This window comes from Chrysemys picta, chromosome 1 (genome assembly GCF_011386835.1).
Source record: "Chrysemys picta bellii isolate R12L10 chromosome 1, ASM1138683v2, whole genome shotgun sequence".
In the NCBI taxonomy this organism is placed as follows: Eukaryota; Metazoa; Chordata; order Testudines; family Emydidae; genus Chrysemys; species Chrysemys picta.
Window position 1 is genome coordinate 228280438 of NC_088791.1, and position 20361 is coordinate 228300798.

Genomic DNA, 20361 nt, shown 5'->3' on the forward strand with positions numbered 1-20361 from the left:
TTTTAAAACATGTTTCTTTCATGCTTAAAGTTTGGGGGGTGGGGTTGTTTCCTAGAAAGAATGACCCATAGCATTCAACCAACTCCTGGGCCATATTTAAACTGTCCAATAGCATTCCACCAACTCCTGGGTCCTTTAAACTGTCCAATAGTGCTCTACCAACCCCAAGGGTTATATTTAAACTGTCCAATAGCATCTGTGAATTCCTGAGGTTTAATTTCATTTCATATTAAGCAGAACTCACCATCCACCCCCACCCACCCCTTACTATGGGTGCACTCCCACCAAATGTAACCCTATAGCAACAAGGGTAAGTAATTGCAGTCACCCTGACTATTCAGTGAGGGGTGTGTGTGGTTAAACCCATTCAGATCAATAGACTAAGTATAGCTCAACCCTTGAGAGGGCCACTTAGGGATCTGGGGCAAAATTAATATTCGGTCCTGCTAGTAAAGGCAGTTCTATGAGATAGGTATATCTCCATATTAACTCTATTGTCTAAACTAGCCTTGTTTGTTTTATTGTAAGCACATCTTTAGGATTTTTCCCCCTCCCACAACATACATTTCAGCATTTTGCTATAAATGGGTCTCTTTTACACACACACACACACACACACAAAAACACAAGAGCTAATTCTCACAAACAATTTATTTTTTATTTAAAAGACATACAGCTCCTTGAAAACAAACCAAACTGCTTCATTAAAACTTTTTAGCTCACTTAAGGGCCAAAGGCCTTCTAACAAAACACAGATAGTCACAAAAATGTTTTTTTTTCTTTTTTAATTTACAGCTACCAAGTTTTATATCACATGTTTGTCCCCTCACTGTTCTCTAACTTAATCCTTTTAGATTTCTTACAAATAGTCTTTTTCTTAAGCAGGGTTCTGTAACTCTTTGTGCGGACTAGACGGTCAATATAACGCTGTAAGCAGGCATCTTCCGGTTTCGTCATTTTCTTTAGAACACGGTCAGGGTTTACACTGAATTGCACAGTATTTATCAAGGTCACCCCTTGTGGTAAATGTTCTTGGGTTAGGCACAGACATTACATACCATAACCTATGGCAATAACAGTGTTGAATAAGCTTTCCAAACACAGCTCAGCACACAGGCCCCAGAGCTTGCAGTTTATATCCACTGAAGTCCAAGTCACACAGTCATGGTGCCTTTGGCCTGGCGCATCTATGACACAGTCCTCACAATCTTCAAAAAGCTTTTCCGTAAGGCAGTGTTTAAGGATAGCATAAACAGCAACACGTACAATAGTCCGCATGACTTTTTTACGCTCACGACGTGGCACTGGCTCAGTTAGTTCTATGTCGAGCCGCCTCCTAAACTCCTCATAGCCATTATCCTCAGAGTCCTCTTCAGCAACTTGTATCGGCGTTGAGCAAAAACATGGTGGGGCCGGTTCATCTTTGCTGCTTGATGCAACGCTGTCCAGGGCCTCTGGGTCCTCTAGAAAGGCATTGTCGAGCTGTTGAGAAATTTTCAGAAAAGAAAACGTGTAAGCACCCCCACTGCTTGTTTTTTAATTTACACAGCCCCCGGTTCCTAACCCATTACCCACCCCTCCTCGACCGCTGCTTCTTAATCATTCATTTACCTGAGCGCCGTCTTTTCCGTTCGCCTTGTCCGCCGGTGACTCCCCCAAGCCGCAATCACCTTCCACCTCTGAGGGGGTGGACAAAGAGAGACCGCCATGCTCACCGGGCTGTCTCACGAGGGTTTTGGGGTCGGGTTCCGGTGTAGCCAGCAACAGCTGGGCCAAAGGGCTCCCCTCGGTCGCTCCCTCCTCCTCCTCGGAACTGTCACTGATATAGCGCTTTCTCCACACAAGTCCAAAGGTGCTTGGGGCTAAAACAAAGTCTGAAGTTCTCACGGGGGTGGTCAAGGAGTCCATGTTTCCTCTCAGCAGCCTTTCCGCGATTTCAAAAACACGTGTCCTTAGTAAGAGATGACCGCATCCTTTGTCTGGTGCTGGGACTTATGGGGTAATGGTGCTGCACTCTGATTGGCAAAGGGCCTTGGGAGGAGTTCTTAGTGGGGTCACACGACTCACTTCCGGAGGGGTCACTCCAACCCGGAAGTCACCCTGATTAATCAAAAACTCCTCTCGGGGCGGTCCTGTCAGGACAAAACCCCTCCTGATTGGTAGAGGGTGGTGGGGGGAGTTCTTATAGGGGTCACATGACACACCTTGCTTCCAGTCAGGTGGCACCTTTACCCCGGAAGTAATACCCCCATGGAGCGGGATTTCCTGTGACAGGTGGGAGGGACCAAGTGGTCAAGTGGCGGGGCTTAAGGGGTCAATGGGAGGGGTTAGTGTTTGATTGACGGTAGGGCCCTTATACTACTTATGTTTCCCCTGCCCTCTGAGTATATCCCCCTAGAAGGCTGTTGTGACCCCTTTACAGCTCCCTTATACTGTTGGAATAGCATAAAGGGCCCACAGCAGAGTCTGGACGCTATCCCTAGGATTTTATTCCTAGTTCTTCCAGAAACTACCTGTGTGATGATAGACAAATCACCTGACCTCTGCATGCCTCATTTTCCCCATCTAGGCTTAGAAATACTCCTGTGAAGTAGGCAAGATTTTCTTCACCTGACAACTATTGATAGTGTCCGCAAGGAGGAGATGGCCTCACATGTGCAGAAAAATGGATAAGACATTGATTCCAAGTTACAAGAATAGGTCTGTGTATTCAGAACACAGCGGAAGTTGGTTTGATATAGTGGAGGCCCTCCTAATAGTTCTAGATGGCTTCAAAAGACTAGTAAGTGAGAGTCTTTGTTTGTAGTCCAAGAGGAGGGTCCACAACTTCACCAAATGTGCCCAAACCTCTGTATTCAAATGTTAATGCTCATGACCAAAGCATGCTCTTTACTATATGACCAGTGCCACAGCACATCATACAATACAACTGATCCTGGCGAATAAACCTCTAATAACCCCTTGAGACCTTTTTTCCCTTTCTCTTGCAGAAAGAGGATGGCCTGAAAGAATAAAAAGGTACCAGGTCAGCAGAGGAAGCAAGATAAAGGTACTTTGTTAACCAATACAGTCATCTCCAGCTGACTACTTATCCTTTGACCTGTAATTATTTGGATTCCAGTTTGGACCCTTTTTCATGTTATCTTTTACTTACATTTCAGGTACTTTTACCTACATTTGTATATTACATATGTGAAAGATCAGTATCTTCCTTGTCTATTTTTATGAATGAGAAATCACCTATTTTGAGGTTTGATAGTGCAAGTCTATTTTTATTCTTAGTGGGTGACATTTTCTTGCATACAGAGGACTGGAACAAGTACTATGAAAAACTGAAGTTGCACTGAAGTCCTCAAAATATGGCTTAAATTAGACTTAAGTGCTGCATAGGCATTTTGCTGGCCCTCTGTCTAGGGGTGAATTTCACCCCAAATGTTTAACTTTTTTGTCACTATAAAATAGATTGTGTTTTACAGATATTTTAGCCTTTTGTCATTGCAGTTGGACCAACATTGCTCTCTGAAGGAAAAACAAGCCTCATTTAAATAACAGAGGGGTTCCAAGATTTTTGGGGACCTCTTAGTTGATCTCATTAAAAGGGACAGTGAGTACCCCACAAGTAGAAAATTGCTTTTAATTCTCCAAAATAAACAGAATTACATGTGATTAAAATCCAAGATAATCTGTTATATTTCCCTACAAAAATCTCGTACAGGCCTTATCTATGTACATGCTGTCACAGTGTCTTGGGTAGCTCACAACTGAGAGAGCCAATCTCAGGTCAGACTGTCAAAAAATACGACAGACCCCCCAAACTGGTGGCATATTCTATAACTAGACTCCACCAAACCAGTAAGAAGCATGCACTCCTGGATTACAATTTTACTCTTACCATGGAGCCACAGACAGTCCCTTTTATACTCTCCACCCCCTCTTTACCATCCAGACAAACTGGACTTTGTGATGAAAGGTATTAAAATAAAAAAATCACATTAGGTCACTCCTGACACCAAAGGGCCAATCACTTATGCCAGGTCAACAGATGCTCTTCATCTTACACCAAAGACAACGACAACGCTGGCAGCCAATTTATCTATTAAACTAACTAAGCTAACAAAAGCTTATGCTCAAATAAATTTGTTAGTCTCTAAGGTGCCACAAGTACTCCTTGTTCTTTTAACTAATGGTTTGTTAGCTAAGAAAAATAAATGAGTTATTGAGAGGTTAAAACAGATAAAATACATTTCAGATGAAGCATAGTTTGTAAATCCAAATGATTAGCAGAGGTGTACTAATCTGCCGGTTTTCCATACATCTCTCAGGGTTACCCAAACAGCTTTGGGGCTGTCTGTCTTATATCAGGAACACCAAAAGTGTCCAAACAGCTCAGAGATCCAGTATTGCTCCCAGGGTTCATTTTATAGCTGTTTTCCCTGGAAACTGTCTGTCAAGTGTTCCCATCACAGCAGGAGCTCTCCCTTTGTTGACTAAATGCAGAAAAAGTTTGTGGATTTTCCCTTGTTGAACACAATGACCCGTGCTTTGAAGTTAAAATGCTTCTTCATTTACAGTTCCAAGGCTCTGATACTGTTTAATGGGCAACTATACATAATGCATTTAGTTACAGCCATCCAGAAAATCTTTCATTAGTTTCCTGAACAATGTGATAGCCAGAAACAATCCTTTATTAAGCAACAGAGGGTCCTGTGGCACCTTTAAGACTAACAGAAGTATTGGGAGCGTAAGCTTTCGTGGGTAAGAACCTCACTTCTTCAGATGGCATCTGAAGAAGTGAGGTTCTTACCCACGAAAGCTTACGCTCCCAATACTTCTGTTAGTCTTAAAGGTGCCACAGGACCCTCTGTTGCTTTTTACAGATTCAGACTAACACGGCTACCCCTCTGATACTTGAATCCTTTATTAGTTTCCATGAAGTTTACACATCAGACACCTCCTCATCTTAGCATTAATACATACTTTTGACATAACACTAAGTCAAAGGATAGCAATCACAGAAAGATAGGCAAATCAAAACCATTACATTCCTTTGAACTATTCTAACATACAAGTGAATTGATACACTTAACACCTCTTTGAGACTCAGATACAAGTTAATTGTTCCGAGACTCTGACCTGAGCTGGCTTCTCAGTGTCACAGAGCTGGTCTGTCAGTGTCACACATGCAATATGCCTTTCTAGATAGAGCACATTTGTGAGAAAATGTTATCTTCTGAGAACTCTCTAAGCCACAGAATCAAAGACTGAAACAGAAAGGAAGGGAAAGGAATCTGAACTTGATCTCAAATTCATAATTATGAAAAAATATTGACATTGGCACCCCTGTGGCTTCTGGAACTTTACATTGTGTAGTACAGTAAAAAAAAAATACCACTCTGAGTTTAAAAATGTTGCCTTTCCAAGCAGCCACAACCTCTGGGGAAATAAAGAGGATAATGAAGGTCACAATAACAATCTGAAAGCTAAAAGAAACTGCATCATTACCACCTACAAAAGGTAATATTTCTTTTTGCTCAGTCTCCTCTGCAGTCACAGAAAGCAGCAGATTTTGAGAAATGTTGCACTTTTCCCTTTGCGTTGGTCTACGACGAGCCCCTCAATGGACTGGTCTGAAAATACAGAATACAATGAGATGCAAAGACAGCACCCAAGAGGGAAGCAGAGCCATTTGAAAACACATTTAGTCAATTTTAAGAGGCTGGGACATATGAGGACTAGATCTCTTGTAGTATTAGTAATTGCAGATTGTTTGCTTTATTATAAAGTAAGAAAACACTATAATTTAGAATATTAGAAAAATGTCTACAAAAGCATAGGCCCTTTTACTTCCTGTGATCAGGCAGAATGTGAAATTGTCAAGAATCCTCATCACATGTCTCCGATGAAGATGACTTGGGTGTTTCCTTCATAGAGCCCTATAAGAATGGAAAAGATCAGCTGAGTGGGGTGAGGAACAACAGTATGGGCCTGAAACAAAACCCATTGAAAAAAATGGAGTCTTTCCATTGACCTCAATAACATTTGAGTGATCTCACATGATTATTTTTTAGTTACATTAAAAAAATTTGGGAGCACCAACTTAGGCAGTTTGCGTTTACATAAAAACAATGTTTAAGTAATCATGGAAATTAAAGATTGAACAAATTAATTACCCTATTGCCCAGGAGTGATAGCTTATTAAGCTAAGCCTCAAATTAGAAATACTTAGACTAGGGATCGGCAATCTTTGGCACACGGCCTGCCAGGGTAAGCACCCTGGCGGGCCGGGCTGGTTTGTTCACCTGCCGCATCCGCAGGTTCGGCCGATCGCAGCTCCCACTGGCCGCGGTTCGCCGCTACAGGCCAATGGGGGTGGTGGGAAGCAGCGCGGGCCGAGGGATGTGGGGAGGAAGGGAGGTAAGTCCTGGGGATAGACTGAGGAGATCCTACCCTAAGTTACAGGTTATATGGTATGAGCCCTGAAACCCCCTCACTAGAACCAAGTAAATTCTTGTTATAGGAGACTATGGGTGATGGGCAGATGGTGCCCCTCCCCTCTGCTAATGTTTAATAAAATTTGTGGGCTACTGCTTAATTCCATGCATTTGTCTGTTCACATTTTGCCATTGTGTCTGCATCAAGTCTTCTCAACACTGTTGTCCGCGGAGCTGCCTCTGTCCATGCTTGTGGTAGTTGTATTTCAGGAATGGAGTGAACTCTGTGTGTGTGTGTGGCTTGGTACTGATACATGTAATTATACACCCCTAATGTCTAACTTTTGGCCAAATACAGTATATTTTTTGTTACCAAAGCTGTATAACAGTGGTGAAATGTTTTTGTGATTTTTCCCCCCCATTCTGTTTTGGGCAGTTTTGAATTCCCATCATGTTATTCTTCTACATAGTTTTAGAAAACTCATCATGATTTGCAACAAAGTGTGTGAAAAGCCTATTTTGCTTGGAATTTATGTAAAGATGTATTTAATATATCAGTTATAAGTGCTGTTTCACTTTAAAATATTAACTAGATGTACATTCCATAAGTTATTTTATTTTAAATAACATACAAGCCCCCCTGCCCCACACAAAAACAAAAAAATTCAAAAAAACCCAACAACAACAAAAACTTATGTTAAAAGAGTATAGTTTAGGTTGCAAAATCACTCCAAATTTAGTAAGATCTTACTTTGGTCCTCTTGTGAATATATATTTTGTTACAGCCTTTAATTACTACTTTCCCACAAGACTCCTGTCTCATTTAGTGCAACACAGGATGGACAGAGTACAGGGAATCAAGTTGTTGGCCCAGAACTTATTAACTGTATTATCCAAACCCTGACTTGAATGCAGAATTATCAATATCTTCATGGTCTTTTCTAGGATGCTCATCATTGTAATATCTGAGTGCCTCATAAATATTAATGGAATTATTTTACACCTCCCCAGTGATACGAGACAGCCAAGCTCTCTGCTCCCTTAATTCTCAGAGCAGAGTATGCTGCTATTGCTGCTGTTTTGGTGATGGCACAGGTCCAGCCTTAAGTTAGAATGTTCATGCTCAGTTATTTTGGCTTGCTGCCAAAAAAAAAATTACTAACAGAAGAGAAATTTTGGTTTTCAACACATTAGAACTCCATTAAATCTTCACAACGTTTCATGGGACAAAGTAAAGGTACTTCTCTGGCCCTACTTCTTTCTTCCTATCATATTTCAAAGGCCTGTTGGAATCTATGGATGTTAGTGTGCTTCTCAAAACAAAATTAATAATAGAAGAATTTTAATAATGGATTTTATTAGGGACACTTCCAGCTCCTGTTATAATAATATGCACCATAGTTCTTGTCTAATATTTTCTAGTATATGCAATAAAATGTTATTAAGGTAATAATTCAGAATCTTCAGTTCTGGAGGGGAATATTCCAATTTAAGGTCTGATTCAAAGTCTGTTGAGTTAATAGGAGTCTTTCCATTGATGTTAATGAGCTTTAGATTGGAGCCCTCAGTCTGAAATCATACGAGTTTGTCTTCTTTAATAATGATTCATTTACAGTACACAGTGACATGTGTAATTTTGTACTAACTTTGTACAATCTAACCCTGCAGCTGATGGTCAATTTTCTTCTCACCACCTCTAGCCACTCTGGGGTGTGCCTGCAGCTGTGAGACTCAGATGCTGTGTGTGTTTATTTTTTTTCCCTGGCAATAACATTTGGAAATGTTACTAATATTCTGGCAGGCTCCAAAGCTAATAGTTGTAGCAGATGTGGGAAACCTGGCAGGTTGCTCTGGTAGCATTGTGCTGTTGAATTGTTTCTCACATTGTGTGTATTTCTTTTACCCACCTTTAAGAACAGAAGATATTATTCCCTTTTATATTTGTGATTGAAGGTCATGCAGCAATATATTTTATATATCATACCCTCCTCTATGAAACAATTATTTTCTTGTAAATACTCAGGCCCACTCCCTTGAATTTACCATTTATACAAAGTGAATATAAACCACCACGAAAAAAGGACCATTTTACATCCACTTAATACTCCTTTTACAGAAGTTGCAGGGCAACAAATAATCAGGCCCTGAAGGTCTCTTGAGCTATTTCTGTAGGATTATCATGTGTGTCTAGATTAGCTCATTCCAAAGTAAATGCCTGCCAAAGATCTTTAGAGTTCATTTGAAAGAGTTTCTTCCAACATCGGAAACTAAGGAGAGTAAACCAGTCTAAAGCATCAAATGTGGTAAGATGGCAAAGGACATATTTAGGACACACCTTAAGGTTGCCACCAACACAACTTCCACATCACATGATAACATGGACAACACTTGGGAAAAGGAAAAAAAAAGGTGACCTAGAGAAACATTTTGTAGAACAATAGAGAAAGAAGCTAAGTCTATGACCATGACATTCCATAGCCTGACCAGCCAGCACAATAAATGGTGGAAACTGGTGAACACCCTTGGCATGTGAGGTGCAGGAGATTAAAAAAAATAGTGTGTCTATATATGAGAGAGAGAGAGAGAGAGAGATGGTAGCAGATGAATAGCTTCATATGACCTCATTGCATAATTATTCCCATGTGGTAATATAAAACCATCCTTAGAGAAAAGAGGTTAAGTGTAGCCCAAGGTCATACAGCAAGTCAATGACAGAACCAGGACTAGAATTTGGGTATTCCCTTCTTCCAGTCTTCCATAATTTAGGAGATATCATATGGAAATATGGTCTAGATTAAATTGCTATAAAGTGGATGCACGAGTGGTTGAAAAACTGTACCCAAAGAAGAACAGGAGTACTTGTGGCACCTTAGAGACTAACAAATTTATTAGAGCATAAGCTTTCATGGACTACAGCCCACTTCTTCGGATGCATATAGAATGGAACATATATTGAGGAGATATATATGTTCCATTCTATATGCATCCGAAGAAGTGGGCTGTAGTCCACGAAAGCTTATGCTCTAATAAATTTGTTAGTCTCTAAGGTGCCACAAGTATTCCTGTTCTTCTTTTTGCGGATGCAGACTAACACGGCTGCTACTCTGTAACCTGTACCCAAAGAGTAGTTAGCAATGGTTTACAGTCAAACTGGGAAACCGTGACTAGTGGTGTTCTGCGGGTTCAGTATTGGTTCTGGGACTAGTCAATATTTTCCTTAGTGACTTGGATAATGGAGTGGCGAGTATGCTTATAAAAACTATGGCTGACAGTAAGCTGAGAACTGGTCTAAAATCAACAAGGTGAAATTCAATTAAGACAAGTCCAAAGTATTCCACTTAGGAAGGAAAAATCAAATGTCCAACTGCAAAATGGGGAATACCTGGCTAGGGGATAATACTGTAGAAAAGCATCTGGGGGTTAGAGTGGATCACAAACTGAACATGAGTCAACAATATGATGCAGTTGTGAAAACATCTAACATAATTCTGGAGTGTATTAAAATGGGTGTCATAAATAAGACACGAAAGGTAATTGTCACGCTCCATTTGGCACTGTTGAGGCCTCAGCTGAAGTACTGTGTCCAATGCCAGGTGCCACACTTTAAGAAAGTTGCGCACAAATTGGAGAGAGTCCAGAGAAGAGCAACAAAAAATGATGACAGGTTTAGAAAAACTGACCTATGAGGAAAGGTTAAAAAACTTGGTCATGTTTAGTCTGGAGAAAAGATAGCTGAGAGGGAACCTGATAATGGTCTTCAAATCTGTTGTAAAGAGGACAGAGATCAATTGTTCTCCATTTCCACTGGAGGTAGGACAAGAAGTAATCTGCAGCAAGCATAAGCACAACTCCATGGGTGCTCTGGGACTGGAGCACTCACAGGGAAAAATTGGTGGGTGCTCTGCACCCATCGGCAGCGCCCCGCCCCCCACCCCAGCTCACCTCCACTCCACCTCCACCTCCTCCCCTAAGAGCGCCACGGCTCTGCTTCTCCTCCCTCCCAGCGCTTTCCGCCGTGAAACAGCTGATTCATGGCGGCAAGTGCTGGGAGGGAGGGGGAGGAGGGGGAGGAGGGGGAACACAGCGTGCTCGGGGAAGAGCCGGGGCCAGGGCAGAGATTTGGAGAAGGGGTCCAATAGGGGCAGGGAGGAGGCAGGGATTTTGGGGAAGGGGTTGGGATGCGGGCAGGCCAGGGGCAGGAGAGGGCGGGGTGGGGCTGGGAGCAAGCTACACTGGCGCCTGGAAAAGTTGGCACCTATGGCAGCAAGAGATATTTAGGTTAGATATTAGGAAAAACTATAAGAGTAGTTACACTTCCAAAGGAGGGTTGTGGAATCCCCTTCACTGGAGGTTTTTAAGAACAGGTTGGACAAACACCTGTCAGGGATGGTCTAGATTTACTTGGTCCTGCTTCAGTACAGGGGGCTGGTCTTGATGGCCTGTTGAGGTCCCTTCCAGTGCTACATTTCTATGATTTTATGATTCTATGTAGGGTGACCAGATGTCCCAATTTTGTAGGGACAGTCCCGTATTAAAAATAAAAGCCTTTTACCACATGAATACAAGGCCTAGATGCTTTCCTTCTACCCATCTGGGTGTTTTGTGCTTATCTAAGATGAAACCATGCTTATTCTCTTCTATTCAGTTATTGATAGAGAATAGAGAAAGTAGTTTCCAGGTTGGACAAAAAGGTGATATTCATCCAACTGATTTAAACTTTATTGAACAGAATTAGTTTGTCAGCTCTTTTTTCTCTCAACTGTGTAGGGGAAAGACACAAATATTCTATCTCAGAGAAACTCAGAACTGAAATGGAAAGTGAAACGGTAATCACTTCCAAACATATTTGACTTCATAATGTACATTTTTAGTCTTGTCCTGAGAATGGCAGCTGAAGTTTCCTTTTCATGTAAATATAGCTGCAAAACAACTCACCTGGAATTTATTATTTTGTCACGAACACCATCATTGCAGCATGTAGTATAATCCATATGGGTACCTTCACCTCATAAATCAACACCTGAATCAGGTTGACTTGCTTTAGAGAACCATCAGAAACTATTTGACACAACATGCCTATTTCACCTCAGCCTGTTTTCTTTAACTCAGGAACATCACCTTGTTAGTATATTCATATAATAATATCCTCACTGAGAGTACATGAATTCATTTATGATGACTTGAGAGTACTGCACCTAGTGTAACTGCAACTAAAAGTTTACAAGGATTTGTCTGTGTAACAGTAAAACTGACAGTTTTTCCATTTAGACACAAGTTCTTGGCTTCCAATTGTACAACTGTTTCCCTGCAAAGTAACTGATTGATACAAATTGTGATCAGACTCTGTGGATTTTTAATCTAGACATACTTGGACTGACTGGTTGTGGATTTAACCTTCCCTCTCAGCTCTGTACAATGTGTCACATTGTATTTATAATTAATATAATCAGATTTGTGGTTATCACCAGTGATTGGAAAAATGCAGAAGGACTGGAAGTTAAGTTCAAATAAACACTTAAAGGTTTGGATGCTTATCTGAACCTGTGACATCCAACAAATTAGATTTTTTTTTCTAAAACAGCCTCTAACATTCTGGTGCTTCACTTGCTACCAAAACCAGAATGTTTCCCAAACTTTTTAAAGGACCCTATCCTGTTCCCTTCGGAAAAAAATACATGAGAGTTTTCTCACTGAATTCAGTGACAGCAGGATCAGGCCTTTGTGCCTCAAATAAAAAGTTTTGTTGTTGTTGTTGTGGGACATAAGCAGGGCCAGATTAATACAGGGGCTTTAAGGGCTGCAGCTCAGGGCCTCAGGCAAAGGGGGGCCCCGCAGGCCTGCTGGCTGGATGCAGCCCGCTACTTATTTTCATCTGGCCCACAGCAAGTCTCCGCACCATGGGCCAGACACTGGTCCCTGAACCTTGGTGCCTCCCCTCGGGCCTGGAGCTGCATGCGCTGGCTCGCTGATGTGCCCCTGCAGCCCCTACGTGAAGGGCATTCAGGGAATCTCTGCGCACTGCCCCCGCCCCCAGCGCTGGCTCCGTAGCTCCCATTGACCGGGAACCCCAGCTAATGGGAGCTGCGGGGGTGGCACCTCCACCTGCGGATGGACCACACAGAGCGGCCTGGCCCCTCTACCTAGGGACAGGACATGCCAGCCATTTCGGGGAAAAGAGTAGCGCGGAGTCAGGGCAGGCAGAGATCCTGCCTTAGCCCTGATGCGCCACCGACCAGGAGCTGCCTGAGGTAAGCGCCTCCTGTCCGTAGCCTGCACCCCACACCCCAATCCCCCGCCTCAGCTCTGAGCCCACTCCAAACCACCAGGGGCCCCACAGAATCTAATAGCCCCGGGCCCACAGAAGAGTTAATCCGGCCCTGCACTTAAGTAATATATTTGATCATTCCAGTCATACACATTGCAAAAATGTTCAATATTTCTTTGCAAAATTACTTTTGATTTTAACTTTTGTCCCAAGAACTCTCTTAAAAATTATTTTTGTGTCACCTAATGTAAAGCAGACCACCTAGGATCCTCCTGTAATGCTTGTTGTGTCATTCCTCTGACTCACCAGTTTGAGTCCTCACTGAAGACTTAAATGGACAATGTGATGGCAGCAAATTTTCAGATCTTGATCCCTCCAGCTGTGGGGATTGCACTCTGTGATGAGAGCAATTATTCCCAGAAGGAAGAAAACTGGATTTGTTTTTATTCTAGCTGACAGTGCACGTGCTACTGTTGAGAAGGAGCAAACATCAGCTAGGTAGCAATCTATTTCTCCTAGAAGGCACAACTCTCAATTCTCTCTCAGTACTGACCAAAATTTATCTTGTTCTGTGTAAATCTCCTGTTATCTTACTTCTATTATTTACATTGGAATTGCTTCAACATTACATTCTCGCTCACATTTGGGTTTGGTCTACTGTTCTGAGGCATGCCAGCAGGCATTATATTCTGGGAGAGATATTTCAGACCGAGGATTTCTAAAAACAAAAAAGCAAATGCATAACTTCTTTACATATTTACATTTAATATTTGTAATGTATGTATTATAAATAAAATATGGATCTGCAAACATACTCAAAATCATATAATCTCTTAAATGCAATGGGACAAATTCTCTATTGGTGTAAAATGACTCAGTAACTTGAACGCTGTCAGCTGCCAATATATATCCACAGAGAATTTGGAGAATGAAAGGACATTTTTGGAGGGGTAATGAAGAAAGCATTCTCTTCTAGTTGATACTACAGGGGAAATTCTTGTAGGCAGAATGGAATTAAAAGCATGAGGATAATGGAGAGAAGAAACATGATTATTCAAAAAGTCATCAAGTACTTTCTCCAATTTATAATTCATGTCAAATGAACCTCAAAAGGTATGGAATCCTGGTTCAAGTTGGATAAGCACCCCAAAATGATTATACTTATAGGAAGCTTATTTGAACTATCTGAACTTCTTGGATTTACAAAGCTGGGCTGGAAATCTCATGAGAATAAGATGGAACCTCTCAGCAGTGGAAGGGGAGAACCAGGTTATCTACAACTGTGTCTTATTTAACTTGGCTATTTCAATAACATTTTAATAATATGATTCTTAAATCAAACATGATTTATGTATAGTATAGGTTCTTCTAATTTGTCTTTTAGATGTAACATGTTTCAGAAGAGATTTTTCTTTTAGATTTTATTAATAGATGTTTTAAAATAAAAGTAAAATACCACTGTGACAGAATTTGAATGCAGTAGCTTTATGATACATAATTAGGTATTCAACTCCCTTCAAAATGCACATGCTATACAGAGCTAATTTTGTTCCACTACTTTAGTAAGATTGCTTTGGACCTAAAGGAGTTGGAACAACTTGTTCATTAGCTCATTTGGACACACAAATGTCATTCATATGAAAGGTTCCTGCTTTGCTTAAATTTCATTATGCAACTTTCTCTAGCAATATGTATTCAAGACCATATGATTTTACTTTCAAGAAAAAAAATCCCACCTCAACCCACTCCAACTGGCTCTTATTCACCCACTAAAATCTTTCCCAAAACTCTGGGCTTAGAAAATTTTGCTCTTGCTTACACTCACATAACTCCAGAGTACCTTCCCTGGAATTACTCTGGGTATATTTCAGTGCAATTTGGAAGCAGAATTTACACTAAGGACTTGCTCCTGTAAATTGGTGAGCACTGCAGACTGATCCAGCAAAATGCTTAAGCATGTACTTATCTTTAAGCATATGCATATGCATAGTCTTGTTGACTTCAAAAATACTACTCCCGTGCTTAAGTTTAAGTGTATGCTTAAGTGTTTTGTTTGTTTGAGCTAGAGTGAGACTAAGCCTTAAACAATCTAGTATGTTAGGTTCTTGTTGTCGTCAGCATTAAGGCATCCCCTCATTTTAAGCAATATGTCCAAGCATTTGCTTTTTGAAGGTGTCAATTGGACACACATTTCAAGCAATAATCTTGTTTTAGAGAAATATCCAAAATATCTATACATTGACTTATATCCTGACCAAAAAATAAAATAAAAGAAAATAAAATAAAAGATTATGTCTTTGAAGAGCTTATCTGCTGTATATATTATTATTCCTGAGGATATTCTGCACCAATACATTAAAAATGATGCACACAATATTTTAAAATTCTGGAAAATTCTGAAAATTTTATGTCAATAAATAAATGTGGCTCCAGCATGGCAGTGGGGAGCACAGGCCACTGGCTTCATTGAGGTGGTAGATCATCCTGCAACCCCCACCTCCTCTGGTACAGGGACTCGGCAGTGAGGCTGCACCTGACAGTGCAAGGGCTGGGCCTGCCCCAGAAACACCCTGGGGCCCTGCCCTTCTATGCCAGGTGTGGGTAGGTAGGCTCAGCCCAGCAAGATCCAAGTATGGAGGAGCTTAGTGTGGGGGGACCCAGGTGTGGGGGTGAGAGGTTTCTGTGTGGGGCAATCTGGGTGCAGGCGAGTCAGTGGGATATCTAGATGCAAAGGGGCTCGTTGGGGGGTTCTGGGTGCAGGGGTAATGAGACTCTGCAGGGGATCCAGGTAAAGGTGGTTGGGGCTCAGCAGGGGGGTCTGGGTGTGGGGAGATGGGGCTCGGTGGAGGAGGGTTTGGAGGGTCTGTGAGAGGCTCGGGGGCGGGGTCCAGATGCTGGGAAAGTGGGGCTTGATGGGGTGGGGGTCCAAGTGCAGCAGATTGGGGATCAGGGGGTGGTGTTGGGGGTTCGTCGAAGGGATCCAGATGTAGGGGGATAGGACTTGTCAGGGTGAGGGTTCAATGGGCCTGCTTAATGGGGAAGCCCCAGCTGCTGCTGAGGAGATGCCGCTTGCCGGGTTCCTTCTTTCCCTGCAATTCCCCTATCCCCTTTTTTTCTCCATTCCCCTCCCCTCATTCCCACCTTCCCCTCCCTCTGCCCTATTCCACCTCCTTCCTTCCCCACTGCCTCTTCCCCCTCCTTACCCCCCCCTTCCATCATTTCCTCCATCCCTCCTTACCCAGCCTCACCACAGGCACTAAGCGTTGCAAAGAAAACAGGAAGACTCCCAGCACACAGAAGGGGAACATGACTGGCACTAGGACCCAGGAGGCTGTGTTCACCTGTGGAGTCAGCGGGAGCCCAGATGCAGCCTCCTTCAGCTGGGCAGCTCTGTGCTTGCAGAAACGATGGGGAGGGGGGCAGTGGCACGTAATCCTGTGTGCCCCCCATGCCTCACCTCTGCTTGGAGGGGGGCAATCCCCCCAAAAACTGCACCCATGGCCATATCCCTCACCCTTCCACACTGCACAGCTTACCTTTGCTTCCCTGCCCTTTTCTGCAGGGAAGCACAGGAATTCTGCAGGAGGACATTTTCTGCAGGCATGCAGTCCTGCAGAATCCCCCCAGGAATAATACATATACATAAAAATCAATGCACGAGAAAATTTTGTTCCTGTACTATATCCAATGCCCATGTTGAAAGTTCAACCCTAAAGAAAAATGCTTGAACAAAGATAATTTCTGAATTTTAATCATGGGGTTTTGTCAATGTGGCAGAGCCATTCAACAAAGAGATATATATGATTGTGGTAAATATAATAAAATCACAAATAAAATATTCCCCATATTCCAACAGCTTCACTTATATTATTCTACAAAACACGCAATTCTCCTTTATGAACTAATTCTCTCATACAACAAAATATATAGGAAACTTTTATTTACAATTCCTCTACATTTCCTCAAAGAGAATTTTAGCAAAGACATACAAAACTGTGATTTTCTTTTTCATAAAAAAATATAAAATCTACTACTTTATATTCATTCAGGTTCCCAGAAAGATTTGCTCCATAGCCTACTGGTCTGCAGACTGCTCTGCAATATGAAAATAAACATCTGCAGGCTTTTGCTAATCTTGCAAAGAAACATAGGGGAAATTTACTTTCAGAATGTACCTGACACAAAAAACTGAACAAAATCAGAACTCTGGAGCAGATCCTCAAATAATGTAAATCAGTGGACCTGGCCAAATTCCTCCATGACATCTGACTTATGGGAAATCTTGTCACTCCATTACCTGTGATGGTCATATCCTTGGGTCTCACAAATAAGGAGTGAGATAATAATGAAATCTAATCTCAGTCTGACATTCGCATCAGAATTTTTTCTATTTCACTTTTTTCCTATGCTAATGAGAAGTAGGCTATTGCCTATAAAGATCTCTGTAGCTATATATTCTTTACGATGTGATTGCCTGCCCTAAATGCCCATAGACAAGTGTGCAAACACGGCCCTCCTGAGTGAATCTAATGTCTCCAGAACATTTGGCCTGATTCTCCACTACCTGGCACCTTGTGGGTGTCTATTACACCTGTGCAAAGTATTTTTCTTAAATATCTGTTAAATTAGAATTCTCCACTCACAGTGTGGGACAGGCAATTTGATTTATTTTGCAACAGAATAAATGACTATATAAAGTGAACGGTAGTGGAGAATCAGGATTTCTGTCTTAATATTTGAACACAGAAATAAATGTGTTTGGTGATATAGTCAATGGCAAACACTATGAATGTATATGTCAGGGGTGTTAACAGTAAACATTAAGAAATGTATGGCAGTAACTATTTTAGTGTCCAAAACAGTTAATTTGAGAAAATGGAAAACCTCCCTCATACATAGACTGGCTTAATGAGCTCTCTACTATATTAATGGGAAGAAGAAGAAGAAAAACAAAAGACTGTCTAATAAAAACATTTGGAAAAAAATATGAGGCTACCTGGTGACACATAAAACTATTGCATACTGTTGCAATCTCATATCTTTTAGTCCCCAATACTCATAGGTTATGTTTTCATTTATTTATCTGTTTAATCACTAATAATTAATGCCCTGTGATCTTTAGGGGTTCAGGGTTTTTGTTTGGTGGTTTTGTTCTGTTTTTTTTTCAGGTTTTGCAAATAATCCACAATGAAATTTTGTTATTTATATACGATTTTCATCTTGCACATGTTTTTATGTTTTCTTTCATTATGTGTTTATAATTTATATAAAAACAAAAAATAAAGTTAAAAATTCATTGTGATTTGTTTTGACTTGTAACCTAGATCATAAATTGATTATCCAACAAAAGGTTATAATAAAATTAGAAAAAAAGAGAATCTGCAGCTTTATAGAAGCTTATTTGACCTTTGTTAAATTTTTGTTTGGCTTTGCCTTTATCCTGAAATAGCACTTCATATAATGCCCTGCTCTCTCTGTGGAGGTTGCAATCTGTAGCAGACAGTGTAAACTGACTACATCATAGTTCATTGGGGAGATTAATGTCAAATAGATGTGTTGTACCATAGGTCTTATTGAAATCAGTGTGACCTTTGGACACATGATGAATTCAGGACTGGACCCAATGTGGGAAAGAATTACAACTATTTTAGCCTTAAAGTCTCTTCTGTCCTGAGAGCTTTCAAGTCACTAATTACTATTGTGCTTTCTTAAAACCTTTACTAAAAACCAATAATTTCCAATTTCTCAATAATTTGAATAAAATACAATTATATATATATATATATATATATATATATATATTCATTTGACTCCCCACTATAGAGCTGGACTGATATTTGTCAAATATATTCAGGAATAATATACTTAATGAATTTGGGGATTTTTAAAATGTCATTATTTAAAAAAAATGTTGCCCAGGTCTAAATGGAAATATCTCCAGAGACCTTATTTTTTATATATTACTTATGCCAAGTTAGCATGTCCATAAGTATTTTTATGTGTTGTATAGAACCTCATATGTGGAACATAACATCCACATGCTCCTTCTCCTTATATTGTACATGAAAATAACAGACCTATTAATTTTTTGGTAAGTACTGTAAAAATAAATCCTCTCATTCTCAGCTACAAAATGACGTGAATGCCCCAGTAATTGGTAAACTTTATTCTACTCTTATTATCATTTCATGTAACAATCTTTTTTCAATCATTGTCTTTAAAGTCCTTTAAGTTCAAAGTTAAGTACAAGACACTAGAAAGTTTGAAAAGCATAGGCCATTCTTTCTTCAGTGGATACTCAAGTTTTACAGAAATGTTGCCAATGCAGCAGTTATTGTATTACATAGAATTTTTCTTCTTCTCCCTTAATGGTGCACTTTTCAGAACTGTAATAAATTATTACTAATTGAAACTCAGGAGACTTAGAAGCTAACATTCATTAAAAGGAAAAAAAAATCCTCTCCACTAAAGCTTGTTTCCTTTGCATTAAAATAAGCCACCTGCTGTTTTTAAGTTATAGTTTCTCAAAGCCACTATGCCTGTGCTCTTTGGTCAGACAAATTGCAATGACTGTAAGTTGCCATAGAAACAACATCACTGCAAGTCAGTGAAATTGTTAAAAGAAAGCAATGGTTGCAAAATAAGCAGTGCTTGAATCACAAAAGCGGATAAGATGGCTAAAAATCTCTTAACTCCTCCAGAAAGGACAAATGTTTAAGGATTAGTCAGTGAGGTACTCACCAGAGATTCATACTGTGGCAAACGGGTCCCTTCAGACTGCCTTAAAAAGGTTCCAAGAACAGGTCTAAATTTATCTGTAAAACACACAAAGGTCTAGATTGAAAAGAAAGGCATTCCAAGGTATTGACTTTGTGTGGTGGGGGCAGTTATTCAACAAGGGAAGAGAAAGCTTACAATTGTGTAGGTCATAATTGAAAATCCAAAAGAATGGGGCTTAAGGAGAGAGAATGGGAGCAGTGAGAGATGAAATTGAACACAAAAATAAATAAATATAGTCATTGGAAGCAGTTGGAGAAGAAAGTGAAGCAAAGAGACTGTCCATATATTTAATACCAATACTGCTTCTGGGGAGACTGGGGAGGAAAGACAGAGACAATCCCTCCATACTTATATGTCAGAAGAACACTAAATTGGGAGCCAGCTGTAATCAAAATTAATGCAGGAGACAACATGTGTATTAAAAAAAATGCTAGACAACTCCTTCTACTGGCAGTCTCCAGCTGTTTCCCTTAAAAGGAAACATGGTTAAATATTTGTTGGTATTCTGTCCCATGCACAGTTGAGTTATTCTGGCTGTTTAATAAACCGAGGTTGAGGTTATTCTTTACCTCTGCTGAAGTTATTCCCTTCTAAAGCAGGAACAACCTGCAAAGCATAGAAATACAGAGGGCTGTAGCCAGTATAATATTATTAGGAGCCACCAAATGGAGCTATTAGAGATAACTTACTATTTAACGGAATGTATGAGCAACCAGATCTTGGGGGAAATGCTATTTGCAGTAGGGCAGTTTGTTTAAAGGTGAGTATATCATCACTAAATTTGTTCCCTATCTGAATCTGACTAAATCATTTCATTGGTACAAAACTGCTATCTACTGGATATGCTCACACAAACAAATGTTATGTGCTTTCAATAATAGCACA

General features: G+C 40.6%; 1 long non-coding RNA gene across 1 annotated transcript; it reads right to left on the reverse strand.

The window, feature by feature from the left end:
* Positions 1-4838: 4838 nt before the first annotated feature.
* Positions 4839-20111, reverse strand: LOC122172225 (uncharacterized). Its single transcript, XR_006172317.2, has 3 exons — positions 19771-20111; positions 19438-19511; positions 4839-5933 (listed from the first exon to the last, which is right to left on the reverse strand). It is a non-coding gene; the product is annotated as an uncharacterized LOC122172225 (long non-coding RNA).
* Between the last annotated feature and the right edge of the window lie 250 nt (positions 20112-20361).